Here is a 12,311-nt window from a genome sequence, read left to right as displayed (position 1 = left end):
TTGGGGTTTGGTCAATTTTAATAAAATTAAAGTATATTATAAAAATTTGAAATCTAATTTGATCTCTTAAAATTACTTTAAAAATACTACTTAATTATCAATTTACTAATCAGCTTTTAATCATATATTCTAATTTAAAATTAGAAATAACATAATTTATTTTCTGTTTATAAAAATTAAAACATTAAATTCTAGAATCTCTATTATTTAACTAAATTGTATAAAATTCTTATTCTTTTGCAACTGTTAAGCTGTATAATTTTAAATATAAAAAATTATTCAATAACTATAAAATTAAGTAAAATTTCTAATTTAATTGTCAAAACTTGATTTAATTAGCTTTAATAAAATAATTTCTGGAAATAAAATTTTTAATAAATAAATGAATTGAAATTAATTTATAATAAGATTTATTTGAAAATCCTGGGTCTTACATCCTACCCACCTTATAAAAATTTTCGTCCTCGAAAATTGATTCAAAGTAAAAGAGATTTTATATTATTTCACTCTTGAACTCATTTTAAAAAAAGGCAAAAAGTTCTCCGTATATATATATATATATATATATATATATATATATATATATATATATATTTTCAAATACCAGAATTTTCATATAGCATAAAGGCAGAAGGGGTATAAGTATGATGTGAAACAAGGTTACAAGATAGGCTTGATCCACAAAATAATATGTTTCAAACGTGTGACGGTAAAGCAAGGTGGTAAAAGGCTATAAAACAAGCTGGGGTTAAAATGATGTGCTTAACGTCCGTATACTGATCTTATCTCAACTTCAGAGATTCAACTATTCAAACTTCAACATAACTTATCTCCACCATTCTTAACCGTACTTCGTTGAGCAACTCATCTGAAGGTTCTCAACTTTGTTAAACACTTTGTAAACCTTACAACTGGTCATAAGTCCCACATTAACAAAACTCTTTCTCGTAAAACAAGGTTTCACGACTCCCTTTGATGTCACTTACCAGAATGTAACTTACTTACAAGCTTCACCTTCCGCGTTCACTAACTGTGTTCTAAGAACTAACGTATTATTTACCGTATCTAAGATCGTACGTGACATTAAAACAAACCTCGAATTTACTTAGAAGGACATAAGATTTTAGAAAGGAATAACAAACGACGAGGACAGTACTCAAATGATTTAAAAGAACGGATGAAATTGCAAGTAAACAGCATAAACAAGTAATGAAGATTGCCGAAAAGGAATCAATAGACAGTTACAAGGATAACTCTTGAATTCAACGAAATTCAATAGGATCATTAACAAGAAAACTAGCGTATTAGTTTAAAAAAAATTCAAACCGAGCTGAGAAAGTATGAGATTTTACAGAAGAAAAATGATTAAAGCCAAAACTGCCTAATTAAAAGGAGCACTTAATATTTTCAAAGGTCTATGTCTCGGTGTCATACCCAATTAGTTTCAATGTGGTATCAAAGAGTACAAAGTTCACGATGAGAAGTATAATGACAAGGATAGACGTTCTAAAAAATTTAAACGGTAGTTTACGAATAAGAGGCGGACGCATTGAGAGTTTAAAGAACTTCAATGGAAACAATGAGAGAAAAATTTTGCATTTGTCAGAATTAAAGTCAAGCTGAATCAAAGTATAAGATTTATAAGAGGAAAATGATCAAAGTCAATGGCGTCGTCGTTTACCGAATTCAAGAGAATATTTAAGAACATAACCAAATAACATGTCCACAGAGAAATGGAAAAACATAAAGAGGAATTATTTTACCTTTGAAAAAGAAAAGACATGAATTAATCATTTTTTTTTTGAAGAACCAAGAAGAATATAAATAGTTGTGTTACAGCAAAACATATTCAAGTTGAAATAAGTTATGTGAGGGTGGTAAAATGAATGGTTATTTGGAACAAGAACAAAAATCTTTCTTCAAGAGTCTTGGAAGATATTTAGGTACATAACTAACAAGATACGCATAAAAACGGCAACAAAGTTGGTAAGAATCAAGTTACATTTAAGTAAAGAATCAAAAGTGAAATCTTTTATAAATCAGTAAAAGAGAAGACGTATATTGCAAATATGTAGGTTTAAACCATATAAAGAAATTTTGAAGTTCATGAAAAGAAGTGCATGTAAAAGTAAAAATGATTCTCATAAAAAAATTTAAAAATTGATTGTGAATAAAATCAGACAAAGGACGCATCAATCAACTTCTTTAGAAAGATCCAAACAGAATCTCAAAAGAATATCATAAGGTATGGTGTAGCAAAACGAGTTCGAAGCTTATCGAGGAATTATGTTTTCCATGTATAGAAACACAAAATTAGAAGCCGTGATAGCAAGAATCTACAAGATAGCTAATGAATATGGTTAGAGTAGAATACACATAAAATGTAAAATATGAAACTAAAGAGTCAAATCATCTTAAGAAAGAATCTAATTCAGAAAATTTTGATAGAAAGAATAAAAGAAAAGAGAATATATTGATCGAAACAAGTTCCGACTGAAATAGAATACAAAGTCTAGAAATAAAGACAGCTTAGGTCAATGACAATATTCTTTAAAAATTTTGAGATCATTCTTTATACTGAAACAAATTCAAGCTTGAATCAAAGGGTATAAAATTCATAAAGAGAAATAAGTGATGCATTGCAAACAGACAGATTTTCGCTAAATAAGGAAGTTTTTCAAAACTTCATTTAAAATAGCGCATGCTAATTTTAAAATAACTTTGTCAAATGAAAATCAACTAAAAAGAGGCAAAAATCTTTCTTTTGAAGAATACTTAAATACATAATCAAATAAAGATATTCGTAAAAACTGTAATAAAGTAGTTAGAAAATCAAATTGTATTTAAAGTAAATGTATTTCCATAAATCAATGAATGAACAAGCAAGATATTAGAAACAATTAGTTTTAAACTGTATAAGGAACTTTCAAGTTTATATAGAGAAGTATATATATATAAATTCAAAGGTGGTTTTGTTAAGATTTGAAGAGTGGCTGTAATTATCGTCAAAAAAAGAGGAAAACTAAATCACAATTTGTTTACAAAGGACTCGGAATAAAAACTTAAGAAGGTATACTGCATCAAAACAGATTCAAATGTATATCAAAGAATACATGACTCAAAAGGAAGTGTCTAAATAAAGAAGGTAAATACACCAAGGATTTTAAGCAGACATATGTAGTTAGGATCAAACAAGAGCGCATGTGAACAGGAGGGCAGGATTGGAAAATAATCCGATCACTTTCCAAGAAAAGAATCGCAAAGAAAAACCTTAGAGCATACCACAGGAACAAGATACATGATATTCGCAGAGTTCAAGATTCCTAACCGAATAGCCTCAATATTTAACTCCTGACATTCCCAAAACCCGCGATTCGCATTTTCTATAACTTGCATAATGTCTATGATAACCCATTGGTACTTCCATATACATAATTCACTAGTGTTAAGCCGGCCAAACTTAATACTAGAAATTATGCAATGCAAGGCCTATGGCATTAATCAATAGACTGTCATGTGCATAAAGCTCTAATTCTCGTTATCCGAACAAGACCTACTACATGACAGACGCTCAGAGTATGCAATTGAAGCATAATCGGTCCATTCCTCAGGTTCTACAGGAAAGACCGCTCTGATACCATAATGTAACACCCTCACTATTAGAAGTCACGTTTCCGGCTGCGCTACTCTGATAGCAAGAGGTATTACGACTACTTTACATACTAACTATTAAAATAGGAGCCTGTGACTCGACACTGTATCGCTGGTTTCTTTGAAAATCGGAAATAAATACTTTATCTTAAGAAAAATGCAAGCAGGCATAGATTCATATACAAGACTCGTTACATAATATCTCATAATATAATATACATATAGAACATACAACTCCTATCCCTCTTACAAACTTGTAATAAAAAAGACGAGGGAAGAAAATAATCTAATTAACACAACAGCATATAAACCAAACTCAGTATAACTCTTCTTTATGCCTCTTCATCTGGTTCCTGAAAAGGTAAAGCTGTAGGGAGGTGAGAACCTAACCACATGGTCTCACCACGGAGTTTCAAAGTTGTCATAAGAAGATATCTAATAAGAAATCTGCTTTCAAGCTTAGTGATTATCATTGCCTTATGAAGCTTTTAAAAAACCAATAGGTAATCATTCAAAACCTTTTCGAGGAAACAATGTTTAATCTTTCAGAAATCCAAAATCTTTCTTTTCTTATAAGAAAATCTCAATCAGAAATCAACCACGCAATCAAACAACACAATCATTAATTCAGCATCAAAGTTCATTCTCAAATGTAGCACGCCAGGACAAACACAGACAAGACAGACAAGGAAAGCACAAGTAAGTAGCAGTTACAGCAAATAGTTCAAGTAGCAGTTAAGAACAGTTTAGCAATTAGGCAAACCCAAACAAATTCAAACTCAAGCAAAGCATACAAATGCATATGATGCATGCCTGTCCTATGGCTGATGAGGCTCATCTGTCGGTTATCCAGCCAACCCGACAAATCTGAATTGTACTTAGACGGTCCCCCGACGTGCATCCCCAAGAGTCTATGCATAGCTTTTTCTCAAATAATCAATATTGTTCAATGGGGGTAACATTTCCGAGAATTTATATAGTGCCCGGTCACACTTACATCGTAGGGTCAACAGAGTATCGAGTTTTCAACCTGGTACACGTGGTGGCAAGCCACGGCACTTAATCCAGGGAATCTCGTATCTCAGATATCATCATTCATAAGCCATTTCATTCTCATAATCAGTATATAATCATTTATCAAGCCATGGCATTAACCTTCATGTAACATTCTCAATCCATATCTCAACATTCTCAACATCCTCAACATCATCATCATTTATCAATCCATGTCTCATTTTCAAATTCATTCAAAAATCATATTTCAAAGAAAATCTTTATCATCCTTCTCTCCATTCCACTCATTGACAACCCCAATTCAAAACATATTTCTTTCTTTGATAAATAAACCAACCTTAAGACATGTAATATTTTAAACCAAATCTTTTCAGATAATACTTAAAGTGGAACTTCCAATTTTATAAAATTTCAGCAGCATCTCCTCTAAAACTCGGACACTGCCACCCTTTTCGGGTCCCATCCAAATATTTCTCAAATCTTTTTCAACCATTTCCAAATCTCAAACATTTTTCAGAGTTGAGCCAGTTCCAATACCAAATTATTTTTAAATCAAACCAATTCCAACAGTAAAACTCTTTTTAAAATCAAATCAGCTCAAATAGTAACTCATTTATAAAATCAGACCAGCCCCCAGAATCGATTCATTTATATTACTAAGTAAACTCCAAAACCAAGAAAAATCCACTTCTCATAATAATCAAGCAAATAACATTTCAAACCGGTTTTTATCAACAACCATACACCACTCACGCAATCAAGCATCCAATAATCCAGTCCAACTAACCATCACATCCACAAGACAAATATAATCACAGAAATATATCTTTTTACATCAATATCTATTTATCACAACTCTGAATTATAAAATAAATTTTAAGAAAACCCCTACCTCAGTTAGCTGAGTCCACGTAACTAATCGTGATGATTTCCTTTTCTTTCAATTCATGGCGACAGTGATAACAATAACCCCCACGGGAACAGCAACAGCAACTTTGGAAGGAAATTTAATAGAAACTGAAGCAAATGCAAGGGCAGAATAGAACAGATCATCAAGGGAGCAATAATCAGAATATTGGTTGTAGAACAAAACCAATCTTACCCAAAAGAAATACGGGAATGGAGCAGCAGCTCTGGTACTCAGAAGAACACAGACCAAAGACCAAGGCATACATCCTAGGGGCAGCATTAACCGGGTTAATAGCGACGTCAATTCCAATGATACTCCAGTAACAACGACATCAATAATTCTCATAGCAGTAACCAAGGTTGCAACAAAATAGAGAGTTCAAATTCAATGGAATCGGAAATGGAAATGAATTTAATGGAATTGAAAATAGAGATAGCTTACAATAGGGTTTCCGGGAAGCTCCATCGTTGGTTCCCAACAATCCCAACGGTAATACCCATGGCAGCAGAGACTTTGGCAATTGCAAAACCAGAAGCAGGGGCAGAACAAAATAGTATAGAGCAAGGACAGCAGTATCTTCTTCTGACAATAGCTCCTTCTCTGACGAGCTTCAATGGTGGCAGAACAGTGATCCTAATGGTGGCACAGAACTCACCAACGACCCTGGCAACGGCGGAGATCCTTTCTTCCTCTTCTATGTGTGTGTGTTATACGATGATGACGGCCTAGGCAGTAGCGGCGGTGTCAACCCAGCAGCAGTGACGGCATGGCAGTTTGGCGCTGATGGAAGCACGGCGGGGACGCAGCAGAGGCTCTGTCCTCCACTGGCTCTCGCACGGTTCTCAGCGGCGATTCACAGCCCCAGTGACGGTGACCGACATGACGAGCAACTTCTTCCTCACGATGTCTGGCTCCCTTCGTGCTTGATAGCGTTCGGTGGCAATGAAGGCATGGCGGCGACGCTGTGCGGTGGCGGCGCGACAGCGGGCTGAACGTGGTTGGGTGTGGTGGTGCGTCTTCTTCCTCCTCTTCTCGCGGATCTCTCTCTCTCTCTCTTGCCAACAGCGGCGGCGGCGGTGGCAGTGACACCCACCGCGCCGCCTTCCTTTCCTTCCCCTTTCCCCTTTCCTGCATCTCCCTTCCCCTCTCTTCCCTTTCTTTCTTTTTTTTTTCAACTGATGCTGGGTATGGTCAAGGGAAACATGTGTTGTGGTTAGGGTTAGGTTAGAAGGGGTTAGGGTTTTGGGGTTTAATTTGGGAATTAGGGTTTAATTTGGGACAAAAGTAAAATTAAGAATTTTGGGTAAATTGGGGTTTGGTCAATTTTAATAAAATTAAAGTATATTATAAAAATTTGAAATCTAATTTGATCTCTTAAAATTACTTTAAAAATACTACTTAATTATCAATTTACTAATCAGCTTTTAATCATATATTCTAATTTAAAATTAGAAATAACATAATTTATTTTCTGTTTATAAAAATTAAAATATTAAATTCTAGAATCTCTATTATTTAACTAGATTGTATAAAATTCTTATTCTTTTGCAACTGTTAAGCTGTATAATTTTAAACATAGAAAATTATTCAATAACTATAAAATTAAGTAAAATTTCTAATTTAATTGTCAAAACTTGATTTAATTAGCTTTAATAAAATAATTTCTGGAAATAAAATTTTTAATAAATAAATGAATTGAAATTAATTTATAATAAGATTTATTTGAAAATCCTGGGTCTTACAAAACACAGTTATATCAGACAAGAGATTTGCAATTAGGAACAGATAAGGCATTTAGACAATTAGCAAGTAATATGCAGTCAAATAGGCAATCTCAAACAATTCATATAGTATGAATATGATGAATGCCTGTCCCTAGTGGCTGATGATATCATCTGTCGGTTATAGAGCCAACCCGATAAGTCCTGGTAGCTAACCATTGGACTGTCCCTCTGTCGTGTCTCCCCAACTCGAGTTATACTCAATATAAATTGATCATAATCATGATCCATATCCATCACCCTTACTGGTGAATATTTCTGGGGGTGAGCTCATCCGGGGCTTTCACAGTGCCCGGCCACCCTGACGACATAGGGTCAACAGAGCTTCGAGTCTCAACCTGGAGCACGTGGTGGCTAGCCACTGCTTCCTCCCAGGGAAACCCTCATCTCCGATAGTGGAAGTGCAAACATTCACAATTCATTCAATAGCATATATGCATTTATACTTAGCCATAATCATGGCTCCGCCGTAACACGGCAATAATCCAGCCATCCGGCTCACGGTTAAATCTATAACCAGCCAATTCATTAACAATTGCGCCCCTTCGGCCCATGGTATAGCAAGCACTTTCACCGCCATCCTCCGCATCTCACATAATCATCTTTGATCCTCATTGATCATTCATTTTTCCCTTGCTTCACTCGCAAGTTACCACATTCACTAGCTCCTTGTCTCATTGCTAGGCATATCATAATGATTTAAGACATAAGTGGTGAGATCGGAGGCTTAGAAGTATGAAATTTGGCTTTTAAAACTCAAAAATCAACTTTGGGATGAAAATAGGGCCACGCGTACGCGCACTCCACGCGCACGCGTGGATGGCCACAAAACTCATCGACGCGCAAGCGTCATACGCGCGGACGCGCGGGTTGAAAAATAGCCAAACGACGCGCAAGCGTCAGCCACGCGTACGCGTGGGTGCTCTTGCGCCCCAGGCACAAAACTAGCACAACTCTGGCGCAACTCTCTGGAAAATAGCTGGGCATTTGGTGTAACGCATCGACGCGCTCGCGCACACCACGCGCACGTGTGGATGGTGCTTTCTTGAAGAACGGTGCGTACGCGCCAAGTGCGCCTACGCACGGGGAGGTCATTCTGCTGAAAATTTTCTAAGTTAAAAGCTGCAGAATTCACAGATTCAACCCCCAATCTTCCAACGGACATAACTTTCTCATTTTAAATTATTTTCCGCCCGTTCTTTCAACGACATGGACATCCCGGATCCAATTTCATTTCTAAACAAGTTTGGTACAAAATGGGAATCCGTAGTCCAAGTTATGTCTCGTCAAAATATGCCGAAAAATCATGTTTTCATACAAAACCACAAGGTGCATTTTTTCAAAACAAGCCATTTTCAACTCTTTTCAAACTCAACCAAAACATGCCAATTTCAACCCTTTTTGAAATCAATCAAAATGTACCAAAATCAACATCAAGCCATCCTCAACTCACACATTGACACTTTACCAAAATTCCCAAAGCCACCATCTAACCATTTTAACACTTCTCAATCAAATGGCTAAAGGACGAACACAATATCATGTCATACATCTTTCCTCATCCCAAATTCCAATAATACCATTTCCAATCAACCATCATTATACATAATCAACATCATACTCACCATCAACATGGTACCACCCATCAATTCAACCTCAATCATCCATCAAGAATATATCACAACATGCATTTCTCATATATCACAATATCAAGGCATCAATATTCATAATCACATATATGATCACATCATATATATCTCAACCATTCAACAACATCAACAATTCAATGCCTATCTTAGGGCCTCTAGCCTAAGTATTTCCTACCACATTACATATTAGATACGGAAAACCGAGACCATACCTTAGCCGATTTCCCAAGCCCAACCGGAGCACTTCCAAACCACTTGTCCACAAGCTCTCAAGGTATCAATACCTTCAAGAATAGATTTTATCACACAAAACCCTCTTCCAAGCTTTTCAAAATCACCAATCAAGCTCCAATATTCACATATACACAACCTAAGCCACAATCATCATACCCATACACAACATCTCAATACCCAAACATCATAGAACAACAAATTATACTAGGGTTGAGAATCTTACCACACCCAAGGTCCAAGAAGACAAGATTAACCTTCTCCTTCAAGAAGGTTGGGTCCAATAACATCAAAGAGCCCACAATCTCAACATTTTTGCTCATGAAACTCGAAATCAAAGCTGGAAATTCGAAGAGCAAAACGTGGCTTACCTCAAGATTTATTGTATGAATTTTGTAGAGCTCTCCGCGGTGAACGCGTGGCCACAAACGGTGCGGCAATTGGAGCTCTAGATCAAAAGTTATGGTGGTTTGAAGATCAAATGAGAGATAGAAGATTGAGAGAGTGTTCTTCCCCTCCCTTACTCCATTTCAGCATGTGTGTGTAACAAATGAGGAGAGAGAGTGCTGAAAACTAGGGTTTTGGTTTAGTTTAGTTGGGCCAAGGGCCCACTTTGGGTCCGGTTGGCCCGGTTTGGCCCGTTCGGTCCAATCTTGGTCCGATTTCTATAAAATTGGTACCGAAATTCTCGTCTCAAACTCCTCTATCACATTTAGCCATAAAAATAATGTTTTTGGCTTTCAAGAATAAATTTTCATTTATGGGTTAATTAGCCGTTAATTAACTGGGTCTTACACACTTTGGGCTGTATATATCTTAGATATTTAGCTTGATTGCACTCTTAATTTATTAGTTGTGATATAGAGAAATATGGATTATTAAGTTTAGTTTACCCTTTTTAGCATATGAGAATTTGGTTTAATTGAAAATAGAGAGTAAACTAGAAATTTTTAGATTTTCTCAATCACAACAATCCACTTAGCATATATATATATATATATATATATATATATATATATATATATATATATATATATATATATATAGTAATAAATGTTGGTAAATTGACGACATTTTATTTTTCAAGGAATATATTTATTTTTATAAAAACCATTCAAAGATTCACATTGATTAGAGTTGAAACTCTTTACTCTTACTTGCATGACATACATAATTGATATATGATTCTTGAGCCAAAGAACACACAACCCGTGAGATTTTGAGCTTAATTGCATGGTTACATTATTTAACCATAGTTTTTATTCCTGTGTGTTTCTTCACTATAATTGCAGACTTTACTTTGTTCCATTCTATATGTCTACTATTTAGTGTATTTACATACTTGCATATGATTGAGGCCATTACTTATTTTTGCTCACTTATCCCAAATAGCCTACCCTTTTAAGTCATCCTTTGTTAACCACCTTGAGCCTTTTAATCCCCTTCTGTTCTATACTTTACCATATCATTAACCTTAAGCGAAAAAACAAATTAAATACCCCAAATTAAATCTTTGGTTAGCTTAAGTTAGGGATTGTGTATCAATTAAGTGTGGGGAACCGTGGGAACTTGGGTTGATAGAAAAGTGTTAAATTGACACAATACTTGGAATTTGGGTGCATCTTCATGTAAGAGTTAAATAATTAAAATACCATGTGCATTGATATTTTATGTTTATGTTTAGAAAAAAAAATATATATATATATATATATATATATATATATATATATAAATTTTTCAATCAAATAAATAAATAAGGGGACAAAAATTACCCCAATGCTAAGTTAAAGAAAAAGATCAATGCATATGTGATAAAATTAAAAGAAAAGTTGATGCATGAGTATGTGATACAAAAGTGAAAATTTGGGTAGCTAGGCATAATTTTTAGAGTTGTATAGAGTATGTATATGTTAGGTGAGAGCTTGGACTAATCAAGGATTCAATTTATAGCTCACTTAGCCTTATATATATACCCTCACCTTTACCTTAGCCTCATTACAACCTTGAAAAGACCTCATGATGTTTGCATGTATACATTAAATATTTGTTGATTGGTTAGATGAAGAACAAGGTTTTAGAAAGCATGACTAGAGAAGAGTAGAGTGATTAGAGTGTATATACAAATCCAGTGAGGGTTCAATAGCTCATTGCCATATATCCATGTTTGATCATTGCTTGTCTTGCAAGTTTGTGAACTCTTTTAATTAACTCAACACAATTGTGAATATGTTTTAATATGGTTTAGCCTTGGTTGTGCATATATGATTCCTTGAAAAATTTGACTCGATTTAACCACATGTAAGCTCTATATGTATATAGGTGGATAGTAATTAGAATTGCATGATTCATATAGGTAGCTTGCATTTAGATAGATTGCATTGCATAGATTCCACCATTCTGCATTCACTCTTTTTCAGTTTTTCTTGAATTTAGCATGAGGACATGCTAATGTTTAAGTGTGGGAAGGTTGATAAACCACTATTTTATAATTTATTTTGTGCTCATTTGAGTGGTTTTTATCAATCATTTGCTGACTTATTCACATAATTTGCATGGTTTTATAATTCCTTCCTAATTCTGTGATATATGTGAAAACATGTTTCCTAGGCCTTAAAACTGTTAATTTTAATTATCCTTTATTACCATTCGATGCCGTGATCTGTGTGTTAAGTATTTTCAGGCTTTATAGGGCAGGAATGGCTTAGAGGATGCAAAGGAAACATGCAAAAGTGGAAGGAACGAGAAAAATGAAGTATTTGAGAAACGGACAGTGACGCGCACGCATGGACGACGCGGACGCGTGCCTAGCGCAAAACAGAAATGATGCGCACGCGTGTCTGACACGTACGCGTGACAAGAGAAATCACCAAATGACGCGCACGCGTGACCTACGCGCACGCGTGACAGACGCCACGTGCAGAAAGTTGCAGAATTCGCCCCCAGCAATTTCTGGGCTCCTTTTTGGCCCAAATCCAAGTCCGGAAACACAGAATAGAGGCTGCAGAATAGAGGCTCATTAGTTTGTGTTGATTTTTGGTGCAGATACAGAACTACAAGTCCATCTTTTACCATGTT

General features: G+C 35.1%; 1 long non-coding RNA gene across 1 annotated transcript; it reads right to left on the bottom strand.

The window, feature by feature from the left end:
• Positions 1 to 5,596: 5,596 nt before the first annotated feature.
• On the bottom strand, positions 5,597 to 6,054 carry LOC130973278 (uncharacterized). The gene is made up of 3 exons (XR_009084098.1): positions 6,017 to 6,054; positions 5,768 to 5,841; positions 5,597 to 5,682 (listed from the first exon to the last, which is right to left on the bottom strand). It is a non-coding gene; the product is annotated as an uncharacterized LOC130973278 (long non-coding RNA).
• Between the last annotated feature and the right edge of the window lie 6,257 nt (positions 6,055 to 12,311).

This window comes from Arachis stenosperma, chromosome 4 (genome assembly GCF_014773155.1).
Source record: "Arachis stenosperma cultivar V10309 chromosome 4, arast.V10309.gnm1.PFL2, whole genome shotgun sequence".
In the NCBI taxonomy this organism is placed as follows: domain Eukaryota; kingdom Viridiplantae; phylum Streptophyta; class Magnoliopsida; order Fabales; family Fabaceae; genus Arachis; species Arachis stenosperma.
This window is presented reverse-complemented; position numbering and strand designations above follow the sequence as displayed.